The 13,977-nt window shown below is 44.1% G+C and overlaps 1 protein-coding gene across 5 annotated transcripts in view; it reads right to left on the reverse strand.

Annotated features, from left to right (window-relative positions):
* The window catches only part of LOC139366153 (collagen alpha-1(XXIII) chain-like), a 220,588-nt gene that overhangs the window by 100,426 nt on the left and 106,185 nt on the right, over positions 1–13,977 (reverse strand). The window lies entirely within an intron of this gene.

Genomic DNA, 13,977 nt, shown 5'->3' on the forward strand with positions numbered 1-13,977 from the left:
GCGTGACATTAAAACATCAAACTTCCTGTGACGACCCCATGCCCATGCTGATGGATTCCCCCATTCAGGTTCCTCAGGCACCGCAGGCACTCTGCAGTCACTCTTCTGGCCCATGTCATGCAGGGCAGTTGGTGAGCAACCAGAACCAGCCATCCGACCGCCCTGCACTCAGTCCTCTCATCCCATTCTCAATGTACAGCACATAAACATATACAAATGCGCACGCATGCACGCACACACACACACACACACACACACACACACACACACACACACACACACACACACACACACACACACACACACACACACACACACACACAGAGCTCTGAAGATCTCTAGGCTAGCTGTACAGACCCTCTCACCTAGCTGTATTTCAGGTGACGTCACATGTTAGTAGGTTGACAACATTCCTGGGGTTAGGGTGACGAGCTTCATCTGCCTCGAAAACATGCAAACACAAATCCTACCACACATGTCACCGCAGCACTCCCATCACTGAGAGAAACCAGGTTGGAGGTGTGTGTGTGTGTGTGTGTGTGTGTGTGTGTGTGTGTGTGTGTGTGTGTGTGTGTGTGTGTGTGAAACAACTTGCGGAACCCAGATACAGTACGCACTACAGGAGATGAAGCTTAGAATGTCTCAACTAAACCGAGTATGAACACTTTCATTCTCAGCGTAGGAGCTTTGCCTATACTTCTGCCTATACCATACGTGCATTTGATATGTCGCCCTGTAATGGATCTGACACCACATATGATATGCCCTTGTGGGTTATCTACTGTACCTTTTATCCTGAATGTTGAGAAGTTACCATTCTGATAAAGGGCAGCGAGAAGAGAGAGGACCATTGATTTTGATAACGGGTCAGGTCCCTGGGTAGCAGACATCGGCTAGGGCTTAAGTTTTCATGGTAGTGAAAAAAAGCATGAAGCATGACGATGTCCCAGCCCACGTCACCTTGTTTCACTTATGGCTCTGGTTGGTATCTGTTTTCAGAGTGTGTGTGTGTGTTTGTGTAAGTGTGTGTATCTATGTGCACGAGTGTGTGTGTGTGACATAATGTGAACCTATGTTTACTGGTAGGGGTAATAAGGTACTTGGCATGCCTGGCCTCTTCTGTACATGACACACACACATAGAATGCTGATGCAGAGCAGACGAGGCATGGAACCAGAGGGGCAAAACAAACTCTGTTTAAAGGAGATCCCACTAACCCCAGGTACAGATGTCCTATATAGAAGGCCCTTCCTGCCTTGCCCCCTCTCTCTCTCTCTCTCTCTCTCTCTCTCTCTCTCTCTCTCTCTCTCTCTCTCTCTCTCTCTCTCTCTCTCTCCCTCTCTCTCTCTCTCCCTCTCTTCCCCCCCTCTCTCTCTCTCTCTCTCTCCCACTCTCTCTCCCCCTCTCTCTCTCTCTCTCTCTCCCTTCCCTCTCTCTCTCTCTCCCTCTCTTCCCCCCCCTCTCTCTCTCTCTCTCTCTCTCTCTCTCTCTCTCCTCTCTCTCTCTCTCTCCCCTCTCTCTCTCTCTCTCTCTCTCTCTCTCTCTCCCTCTCTCTCTCCCTCTCTCTCTCTCTCTCTCTCCCTCTCTTCCCCCCCTCTCTCTCTCTCTCCCACTCTCTCTCCCCCTCTCTCTCTCTCTCTCTCCCTTCCCTCTCTCTCTCTCTCTCTCTCGCTCTCTCTCCCTTCCCTCTTTCTCTCTCTCTCTCTCTCTCTCTATTCAATTAATGGGTATTTATTGGCATGGGACAAATATGTTTCATTGCCAAAGCAAGATAAACAGATAATAAACTGAAGTTAAATAAACAATACAAAATGTACAGTAAACATTCATGTTCCAAAAGAATAAAGACATTTGACATATCATATTATGTCTATTTACAGTGTCGTAACGATGTGCAAATAGTTAAAGTACAAAAAGGGAAAATAAATCAACATAAATATCAGTTGTACTTACAAGGGTGTTTGTTCTTCATTAGTTGCCCTTTTCTTGTGGCAACAGGTCACAAATCTTGCTGCTGTGATGGCACACTGTGGTATTTCACCCAATAGATATGGGGGTTTATCAAAATTGGATTTGTTTTCGAATTCTTTGTCGGTCTGTGTAATCTGAGGGAAATATGTTTCTCTAATATGGTCATACATTTGGCAGGAGATCAGGAAGTGCAACTCATATTTTTGTGGGCAGTGTGCACAAAGCCTGTCTTCTCTTGAGAGCCAGGTCTGCCTACGGTGGCCTTTCTCTATAGCAAGGCTATGCTCACTGAGTCTGTACATAGTCAAAGCTTTGCTTAATTTTTGGGCAGTCACAGTGGTCAGGTATTCTGTCGCTGTGTACTCTCTGTTTAGTGCCAAAAAGCATTCGAGTTTGCTCTGTTTTTTTGTTAATTCTTTCCAATGTGTCAAGTAATTATCTTTTTGATTTCTCATGATTTGGTTGGGTGTTGTGTTGCTGTCCCAGGACCAGCTTGTTTAGGGATTCTTCTCCAGGTTCATCTCTTTATAGGTGATGGCTTTATTAAGGAATGTTTGGGAACTGATTCCTTTCCGGTGGTTATAGTCTCTTTTCTGGATTTTGATCAGTAGTGGGTATCTGCCTAATTCTGCTCTGCATGCATTATTTGGTGTTTTATGTTGTACACAGAGGATATTTTTTTGCAGAATTCTGCATGCAGAGTCTCAATTTGGTGTTTGTCCCATTTTGTGAATTCTTGGAGGGTGAGCGAACCTCAGACCTCACAACCATAACACGCAATGGGTTCTATAATTAATTCAAGTATTTTTAGCCAGATCCTAATTGGCATGTTTTTTGTTCCATTTGATGGAATAGAAGGCCTTTCCTGCCTTGCTCTCTCTCTCTCTCTCTCTCTCTCTCTCTCTCTCTCTCTCTCTCTGTATCTCTCTCTCTCTCTCTCTCTCTCTCTCTCTCTCTCTCTCTCTCTCTCTCTCTCTCTCTCTCTCTGTCTCTGTCTCTCTCTCTCTGTCTCTCTCTCTCTCTCTCTCTCTCTCTCTCTCTCTCTCTCTCTCTCTCTCTCTCTCTCTCTCTCTCTCTCTCTCTCTCTCTCTCTCTCTCTCTCTCTCTGTCTCTGTCTCTCTCTCTCTCTCTCTCTCTCTCTCTCTCTCTCTCTCTCTCTCTCTCTCTCTCTCTCTCTCTCTCTCTCTCTCTCTCTCTCTCTCTCTCTCTCTCTCTCTCTCTCTCTCTCTCTCTCTCTCTCTCTCTCTCTCTCTCTCTCTCTCTCTCTCTCTCTCTCTCTCTCTCTCTCTCTCTCTCGCTCTCTCTCTCTCTCTCTCTCTCTCTCTCTCTCTCTCTCTCTCTCTCTCTCTCTCTCGCTCTCTCTCTCTCTCTCTCTCTCTCTCTTTCTCAAACAGACACCACACTATTTCACAGGATGCAGAGGTAACACACACCAATCGACTCTCCGAGGACTCTTATTTTTAGCCAGATCCTAATTGGCATGTTTTTTGTTCCATTTGATGGAATAGAAGGCCTTTCCTGCCTTGCTCTCTCTCTCTCTCTCTCTCTCTCTCTCTCTCTCTCTCTCTCTCTCTCTCTGTCTCTCTCTCTCTCTCTCTCTCTCTCTCTCTCTCTCTCTCTCTCTCTCTCTCTCTCTCTCTCTGTCTCTGTCTCTGTCTCTGTCTCTCTCTCTCTGTCTCTCTCTCTCTCTCTCTCTCTCTCTCTCTGTCTCTCTCTCTCTCTCTCTCTCTCTCTCTCTCTCTCTCTCTCTCTCTCTCTCTCTCTCTCTCTCTCTCTGTCTCTGTCTCTGTCTCTCTCTCTCTGTCTCTCTCTCTCTCTCTCTCTCTCTCTCTCTCTCTCTCTCTCTCTCTCTCTCTCTCTCTCTCTCTCTCTCTCTCTCTCTCTCTCTCTCTCTCTCTCTCTCTCTCTCTCTCTCTCTCTGTCTCTCTCTCTCTCTCTCTCTCTCTCTCTCTCTCTCTCGCTCTCTCTCTCTCTCTCTCTCTCTCTCTCTCTCTCTCTCTCTCTCTCTCTCTCTCTCTCTCTCTCTCTCTCTCTCTCTCTCTCTCTCTCTCTCTCTCTCTCTCTCTCTCGCTCTCTCTCTCTCTCTCTCTCTCTCTCTTTCTCAAACAGACACCACACTATTTCACAGGATGCAGAGGTAACACACACCAATCGACTCTCCGAGGACTCTCCCTGTGCTAGTACCGTAAGTCACACTCCAGCCAAACCACGTTCCCACCACCCAGATTTATATCAAAAACCCACCCAATAAATCCCATCCTAACACCTTGTTCCAATCCAATCCACCACCCCGTGGGAGTTATTGGATGGAGGATGGAGGAACTATTCGGTTGCAGAGCAAGGAGTGTTAGCGAGATTGAGGTTGCCTGGGTTGGTTTAGGCTTTGGGAAGAGAAGACGCTGTGGGATAATGGAGATAGAGAGTTAAAGAGCAGGATTGGCATGGCTGTGGCTGTGTGTCTTGGTGGAGGCTCGGGAAAGGTCCATGCCATTAGAGTGGAGGCAGATCAGAGACAGACAGCAGGGCTGGTTAATGGGCCAGGCAAAAAAAAGACTGACAGTTTTAAAGGGGGAAAGAGGCCTTTCAGCACGCATGTTTACATCGCTCCTCTGCTCGGGAATTAATGCCGAAACTTAACCCTTTGTGTTGTTTCTGTTTAAACCCTTTAACCACGCGGAATACTTGGGTCATAAATCGATGTTCACCCTAATACGGCAAGTTGCGAAGTGAAACCACGAGATCAGATTGGTTTTGACTCATGTCTGTACTAATATGGCAAAAGACAACAACAACTGTGACAATGTATTTGAGAGACGAAAAAGTGCTCCTTGAGCAAGTGTATTTGTGTTTTCAGTGACCATGTGGAGAGGAAATATAGTTGACGTGTTTTCAACACTCCTTTGATTCTAAGCCAAACCCGTCTGTTTTGCCGCAAGGGTAGCGCATGCATCGGTCTTGTTGCTAAACAACCACCTGTCTAAACTAATGAGAGGGGTGGGAGGGAGGAGGGGACAAAGTGTTATTTACCAACCTGAGGCTGAGGTTGAGAGTTTCGAGAAAAGAGAGAGAGAAAAGGGGGCGAGAGAGAAAGAAAGAGAGAGGGGGCAAACAGGGTTGGATACACCAGTATTGTACAGGACCACAGTCTGCTCCTGTATGTTTGGGGAAGAGGGGTCTAACCTGTAAGCAACAGGCTGAATTTAGAGTAAACCAGGGAGGGGGGGTAAACATTTTGTTTTGTTTGTCCAAACAACTTGTTTGGAAGTAAAAGGTCAGTGAGGATAGATACTGCGTACAGCTCAAAGAGAGGTCAGGATGTTTCTAGAGAGTGGAGGTCATTCAGAGAAGTGGAATCTTAAGAGAGGATCTTAACACATTAAAACATCTTAGCAGAAACTGTCACTATAGACAAAGTGTCGGAGATTACTACGGCTGTATTAGAAGTTTCAGGGGCCTCATTCAGGTCAACTCTATTCTGTAAGTGAAGTAAACTCTGCACCGCAAGTACAGTTAAATCTATACTGTTAGTACAGTGAACGCCATAATGTAAGTACAGTAAACTCTATAGTGCAAGCACAATACCCAGAACTTTGAGACTACCCATGATTCCCAGGGGTTGTCAGGGACAACAGCTGCACTTTCTCCCCTCTCCTCATCCTCTGTCCAGCCTCACTGTTTGCAGTGATGACCCTCTCCCTGTCCTCCCTCCCTGCTCTTCCCTCCACCCATCCCTCCATCCCTTCGCTAGGTTGTCTGTAGAGTTGAAAGGCGAGAGCTGGGGATGATTAGGCTGTTTGTGTCCTAGAGGACAGGGGGGGAAGGAAGCTCCCCCACTGCTCCTCTGTGTCAACAGGCTCTCCACTGGGATTAACAGGCCATTGGGCGCCTGTCAGTCACACACACGTACAGCACATACAAAGACAGGGACAGATGAATGCACACGCACGCGCACAAAGGCAAAACAAAGACACAACAAAGAGTGGACAAATGGTAATGCTGTGTGTGTGTCCATGTGTGTGTGTGTCCATGTGTGTGTGTGTGTGTGTGTGTGTGTGTGTGTGTGTGTGTGTGTGTGTGTGTGTGTGTGTGTGTGTGTGTGTGTGTGTGTGTGTGTGTGTGTGTGTGTGTGTGCATCTCTCTGGGTGTGTGAGAGAAAGATGGAGACATGGTGCCCTACGTTCACCCCCCAGGGTCAGAAACCCAGTTAGTGTAGGAATCTTCTGGAACACAGTGAAGACCACAAAGAGGTTCTCCTCGAAGGAGCATTATCCATACTGCTAATGCAGCAAACCCAGACCATGGTGCTGCCTGCCTGGCTGCAGTTAACATACCTGTGGTTCGGTATGGTTTAATGATATCTGGTGTGTGTATGTAGTGTGCTTTTTGTCACGGTTGAATATGTCTACAGGGAGTGGTGTGGAGTGGAGTGGACACACAATGAAAAACACTTGAGCTGAGTGTTTTAACATAACTCAATCTAGTATAGGGGACATCTCATGTTACTGTACACTGGAATGTGTGCCTCTCCACTACTGAAAACGATTGTGTCCAAACAGAGAGGATGCAACAACCTGACCTGTTGAACAAAATGGGATCTCGCTGGACCTCTAGTGGAAAGAGGGTTACATAAAGCTCCCAAAAGACAGAGGGGGAGTTCTATGGACACCTGGACAGTCAACTGGGTCTGGGTGGTGGGCGAAGCATGCTAGTGGAGGAATGTGTGTGCCTGTGCCTGAGGCCATGAGCAGTACCCCTGTCCTGGACCATACTGTCCCGTGCTGTGCTGTGTGTGTGTGTGTGTGTGTGTGTGTGTGTGTGTGTGTGTGTGTGTGTGTGTGTGTGTGTGTGTGTGTGCGTGGGTGTGTTGGGGGTGTAGTGTTACACTCTACTGTCACAGGTCAGTGCTCTAGCCAGGGTTAATTATGACCCCCAGCTACAGTCTGACTCACAACCACATAAACAACACCACCTGTACATGGTTAGCTACAGTCAATCACTAGTGATAATATTATTCTACATGTATGTGGGATTGCGGAGTGTACTGTCATAGGCAGGGTTGAGTAGGTTACTTTCTAAATGTAATCCGTTACAGTTACTAGTTACCTGTCCAAAATTGTAATCAAGTAACGTAATTTTTGGATTACCCAAACTCAGTAACGTAATCTGATTACATTCCTTTACTTTGAGATTACTTTCCGCTTAAGAGGCGCGAGAAGAAGACAAATATGTATGTTACCAATATTGAACCACATCTATTGCAGGATAAATCAATGTTAAAGTTTACATAGCTGGCCATATATGGATGTTACATTTTACTTCATGTGTTGGTTATGTAGGCTTCTCCTAACCCATCGCTTTCTACTACATGTAATAATACGATTACATTATATTTTTTACATTAAAAACCAAAGTCTATCAGAATTCCAGTCACTGCAATAAATGTTATACCCCTTGATCTTCAAGAGTAGGACTTGGAAATATGGAAGTATAGATTAACCTAATTGTTTTACCTGAGCATGACCCCAGAACGAAGAATTTATTAGCCAGCCCTACTCTGTTGTTTATGATTTTGTTGTCATGGAGGACTGATTGGGCTCATTGATTCGAGTTGAAAAATAAATGCTGCGCTCACGTATCGCCGTAGACTACACCACTGATGTCATCCTTACCTCCAAGCGTTTATTCTAGTTGGATAATCTTTGGATGCAGACAGCAGTCACACCATTGGAAGGCAGCTTGGACTGTAGACCACAAAAGCCTATTCCTGCTCTTTTCCCGCGATCCATCAAACACATTTAGTGTATCATCATAGTGGTCTCTGACTTGTGGTCAGACTCACTCAGGTGGAACAAACTTAAAATGTTGCCTTTTTTTAATGCTGATTTCAATGCCATTGAGAAAACAGTGTTAAAATATTTATTTGCTGGTAATGTAACAGATTACATTGACCGTTTCTTTTGTAATCCCTTACCCCTTACATGTAACAGATTACATGTAATCCTTTACTCCCCAACCCTGTTCATAGGTAAGTTAAGGTAAGGTTTATTTTTCACCACTTCCAAATACATCTGTTCTCCTATCCAGCGACCGACCAGGACAGACCCTGCATTGCTTCAGAGGCAAACCAGCAGTGGGATGCAGTCTGCTATGATGCTAGAAAGAATGTGCCAAACTTGCAAACCGGAAAAAGGGCATTGAAAACAAAGGTAGGTAGGGAAGATTGTGGGAAAGAGGGAGCCACTTTATTGAATCGCATTACCTTTGAAATTTGTTTACAGAAAACTATTATTTTTCTTGTTCTCGACTTCAGAAAAAGTAGCTCACTCAAAAGAGGATTGCACCATATAATGACACTATTACTCTATTACACTATTACTCTATTACACTATTACTCTATTACACCATTACTCTATTACACTATTACTCTATTACACTATTACTCTATTACACTATTATTCTATTACACTATTACTCGATTACACTAGTATTCTATTACACTATTACTCGATTACACTATTATTCTATTACACTATTACTCTATTACACTATTACACTATTACTCTATTACACTATTACTCTATTACACTATTACCCTATTACACTATTACTCGATTACACTATTATTCTATTACACTATTATTCTATTACACTATTACTCAGTTGCACTATTACTCTATTACACTATTACTATATTACACTATTATTCTATTACACTATTACTCGATTACACTATTATTATATTACACTATTACTCGATTACACTATTATTCTATTACACTATTACTCTATTACACTATTACTCTATTACACTATTACTCTATTACACTATTACTCTATTACACTATTACCCTATTACACTATTACTCGATTACACTATTATTCTATTACACTATTACTCTATTACACTATTACTCTATTACACTATTACTCTATTACACTATTACTCTATTACACTATTACTCTATTACACTATTACTCTATTACACTATTATTCTATTACACTATTACTCGATTACACTATTATTCTATTACACTATTACTCTATTACACTATTACCCAGTTACACTATTACTCGATTACACTATTATTCTATTACACTATTACTCTATTACACTATTACCCAGTTACACTATTACTCTATTACACTATTACTCTATTACACTATTACTCCCCACCACAGTTTCAGTAAAAAGCTGAGGGGTGTGGCTGGAGAAATGCAACCTTTTTCATGTTTGACTATTTATATTTGGATTCACTTCATTAAGGCTCCTCCACTGATACAGTGGTTGTTTACATTGACTTTGTTTACAAACATTGGAGTAAAACAGGTTTATGTTTGGGATTCTGATGGGGTACGACAGTTGAACTAAGCTCATAAGGCATTTCAACGTTATATTCTTTATTCATTAAGAATCAACGGGTACATAATCATTATTTATAAGCCCAAAGATGTATGTAGCAATTAAGGATTACCCCTTTAACAGGAAGTGACCTTCATACAGCAGAACAATGTCGCCATTTGAAGGCAATCTAATTTATTCTGTCCACTGTTCTGCGAAAGTCCAGCAAAAATCGCTCCCTTGTCTCGCATTTTGGATGTGGTAACCCTAATTCCATATGTGGTAACATTGCTACTGCAACATCTTTTCAACGGCGAGGAGAGTACTGTAGTTCACAAGAGGTGAAAAGCTTGTGGGCAACATGTGAACTCAAAATGTAATGTGAAAATATGGTTTCACGTGTGAAATTCAAGTTCAACATGTGAAAACAGCTATTTCACATGTGCTACCAGCGCATTTCACAGGCCTCCATGGTCAACCACGAGGCAGACGAGGTAAACAGTGTATGCGCTAAAGGTTTATCAACAAACAACATGACTAATAGGATCCAGTTCTGGGACCTGGAATGCCATCCACCCCTCAGCTCTCTCATCTTCTTCTACCACTTTCTCTACTTTACTAGGAATTTCCTTACTATACTATATTTTCCTTTCTTTTCCTTTCCTTCTCTTGTTCTGTTCCTTCCTTGCTCTCGTCCTAAAGTCCTCCATCCGCCACTACTCGTTTACCTCACTCGTCTTCCTCCTCCTCTCCCCCCCACTTCCCTTCTTTCACCCCTCCACATCCTCTCCCCCTCCTCTTCTCTAAATCACTCCATGTTTATTTGGTGACTTAGTGATGCCGTGAGTCTCTCATGGCTTCCACCCGTTCATCCGCCTGGTTCGTGTTGGGCTAACACAGGTCTCTTCAGTCCCACACCCTATAACACAGGGCCTTACTCTGCTATACATACTCTACACGTCCACATTTGATTTGAGGAATAGAAGTAGCATCTTTAAACCTGCATAAACTTCCGAAACATGGATATGTTTATTTGAGAGAGGTGAAGGACTAATGGGCCAGTCATGCGTGTCCCTTTACTTTAAGCCCTATCTAGGACCACCCTGACAGATGTCCTTTCTCTTTTAGAGTTCATAGCCTTTTTTTTTTATCCCATCCTCTCTCACCAGACTCACACCCAACCCAACACTTGACCGTTCACTAAATCACTCACCGCGACATATACAGACTCCCTCTCGTTCTCACGCGACCTGAACATGGTGCGCCACCCAAGGCCCTAAACATACACTCACATCTGATCCCTTCTCTCATTCAGAAAACTCTATTTCCTATCTTGTTCTGTGGTAGCAGAACTGTGGTAGAACTGTGGTTCTGTGGTCGCAATGCTAGAGAAATGACAGTGGTGATCAGCGTAAGTGACGTTGATAGGAACAGGAGTAGCCCCATAGAAAAAGAAGATCTAGAACAGCCTTAGTACCTCTAACCATGTCAATGCCCATTCTAGTGGTTCTATGGTAATTATATTTCAATGGTGCTCACTGACCCTTTCCCTCAGTAATGTGGACAGAGAAACAACCATGACATCATACAGATGACGCTCACTCCATTGAGATCACTTTGGCTTTTTGACTTAAGAGGCTAAAGGGGTGTAGTAATAGACTCCTAAAGTGTGTCCAGTAGTTTATGACTCAGCTATAACAACAGCCATTACATCTAACCACTGCCAGGGGTTTTAATGCACCTCTGGATCTTTCAAAGAACAAATTGACTGAAAAAAAGAGAAAGGGTATCTAAAGGTTTCTGACATGTCCTGAAATGACACAGAACTGAATGGACCACACGCGCGCACACACGCACACACACACACACACACATTCCGTTATATCGGTGAACGTACACCCACTGGAGAACAAACGGGATGAGGTCCGTTCGACACTAACCTATCAACGGGACCTGAATAATTGTAATATCCTATGTTTCTCAGAGTCGTAGCTGAACAAAGACATGGATAACAGACATCCTGCTGGATTTCTATGCATCGCCATGAACGGCAGCGTGGGGTACGCTCAAGGGGGAGGTGTGCGTCTCTTGGTAAAACAACAGCTGGTGTGCGATTTCTAATATTAAGGAAGTCTCGAGGTATTGCTCGCCTGAGTTAGAATACCTCATGATAAGCTGCAGACCATACTATCTACCTAGAGAGTTTTCATCTATATTTTTCGTAGCTGTCTATTTACCACCACAAACCGATGCTGGCACTAAGACCGAACTCAACGAGCTGTATAGGGCCAAAGGAAACAAGTAACCTGTCTAAATTACTTTCACCCTGTAGCACTCACATCTGTAGCAATGGAATGCATTGAAAGGCATGGCTTACATCAACACCATCATCCAATACAGCCTGGATCCAATCCAATTCGCATACAGCCCCAACAGATTCACAGATGACGCCTCATGCCCATCAGGAGGCTGAAAAGATTTTGCACGGGCCCTCGGATTCTCAAAAAGTTCTACAGCTGCGCCCTTGAGATTATCTCGACTGGCTCATCACCGCAAGGCATATGGACGAGCACATCATTGGTGCCAAGCTCCCTGCCATCAAGGATCTCTATTCAAGGCGGTGTCAGAGGAAGGCCCTAAAAATGTTCAAAGACTCCAGCCACCCAAGTCATGGACTGTTCTTTCTGCTACCGCACGGCAAGCGGTACTGATGCACCAAGTCTGGAACCAACAGGACCCTGAACAGTTTCTAACCCCAAGCCATAAGACTGCAAAATAGTTACTTAAATGGCTAACCAAATAGCTACCCGCACTATCTGCATTGACCCTTTTTGCACAAAGTTTGACTCATCACATACGCTGCTGCTACAGTTTATCATCTGTCACCTTATTCCTAGTTTTGTTAGATTACAGCCTTATTCCTAGTTTTGTTAGGTTACAGCCTTATTCCTAGTTTTGTTAGGTTACAGCCTTATTCCTAGTTTTGTTAGGTTACAGCCTTATTCTAAAATGTATTCAATTGTCCCCCCCATCAATAGAACCCAGAAACTTACCTTACGGGGGGGACGACAATTGAATACATTTTAGAATAAGGCTGTAACCTAACAAAACTAGTAATAAGGCTGTAACCTAACACAGTACCCCATAATGACAACGCAAATACAGGTTTTTAGAAACGTTTGCTAATTTATAAAAAATACAAAATAAAAGTACTTTGTTGAAGAACCTTTGGCAGTGATTACAGCCTCAAGTCTTCTTGGGTATGACGCTACAAGCTCGGCACACGTGTATTTGGGGAGTTTCTCCCATTCTTCTCTGCAGATCCTCTCAAGCTCTGTCAGGTTGGATGGGGAGCGTCGCTGCACAGCTATTTTCAGGTATCTCCAGTTGTTCGATCGGGTTCAGGTCCGGGCTCTGGCTGGGCCACTCAAGGACATTCAGAGACTTGTCCCAAAGCCACTCCTGCATTGTTTTGGCTGTGTGCTTAGGGTCGTTGTCCTGTTGAAAGGTGAACCTTCTCCCCAGTCCGAGGACCTGAGCGCTCTGGAGCAGGTTTTCATCAAGGATCTCTATGTACTTTGCTACGTTCATCTTTGCCTTGATCCTGACTGTTCATGGGGACCTTCAATGCTGCAGAAATTGGTTGGTACCCTTCCCCAGATCTGTGCCTTGTCACAATCCTAAACCTGTTGTTTACGAAGCTTGTGACAAATAAAATGTCATTTGATTTGACACACACACTTTAAGCCTCTGGTACTGTTGTGGGGGATCGTAAGGTACATTTCTGGGTTCGTTCTATGGAACGAAACACAAGTGCCTCTAGTCTACTCTAAGGTACTCTGAGGAAACTAAAACACACAACACCACATTAAATGAGTTCCATGTTGTTGATTGAACTTCTCCACTCTGGAATACCTTGTGGCGGTGACTTAGTTAGAGACTGCTTCCAGGAAACACTGCAGAACCAAGCCAAACCCCAATTACTGTGTCCCTCCCCGTCCCTGTCACTGTCCCAACCCCCCCGCCCCTTCTCCCTCTCCCTAAACGTACAGGAACCTTCACCTTACCTCATTCTCCTTTTCACCCCTCTTTCTCCCTCTCTGTCATGTCTCTTGCTTGTTTCTCTTCCCCTTCTCTTTCTCTTTCTCTCCTCATCCTCTATTCCTCTCCTCCACTCATCCCCTCATCCTGTGTCTCTGAGGCTAGCTGACAGTAAGGGACAGTGTGTACCCTATCCCTGTGAAAGAGAGAGAGATAGATAGAGAGAGAGAGAGAGAGAGAGAGAGAGAGAGAGAGAGAGAGAGAGAGAGAGAGAGAGAGAGAGAGAGAGAGAGAGTGTGTGTGTGCATGTCAGTACTAAATGTAAGACTGATATGAAACTGCTTGATATGAAACTGCTTAGAAATTCTGTCTTGTTATGGCCCAAAAGGGAAATGCCTTTCCTTCTGAGAGAATGGATAATATGTCCTAATTCACTCCACATAGAGGCCTGTGCTCTGCTCTGTGTGGAACTCTAGTGGACATCTTCCTGGCATTAGAATATCTTTTACAGACGGATTCTACTGGGCATTATGCCAGTCTGGCTGGTACTATAACATCTTTACTGTGGGCTTTGGTTCTACTCGCCTCGCTCCTTTTCTATGTGTTCTGACAAGGAGCAAATCAC

The sequence above is a fragment of the Oncorhynchus clarkii genome, chromosome 14, assembly GCF_045791955.1.
Source record: "Oncorhynchus clarkii lewisi isolate Uvic-CL-2024 chromosome 14, UVic_Ocla_1.0, whole genome shotgun sequence".
Classification (NCBI taxonomy): domain Eukaryota; kingdom Metazoa; phylum Chordata; class Actinopteri; order Salmoniformes; family Salmonidae; genus Oncorhynchus; species Oncorhynchus clarkii.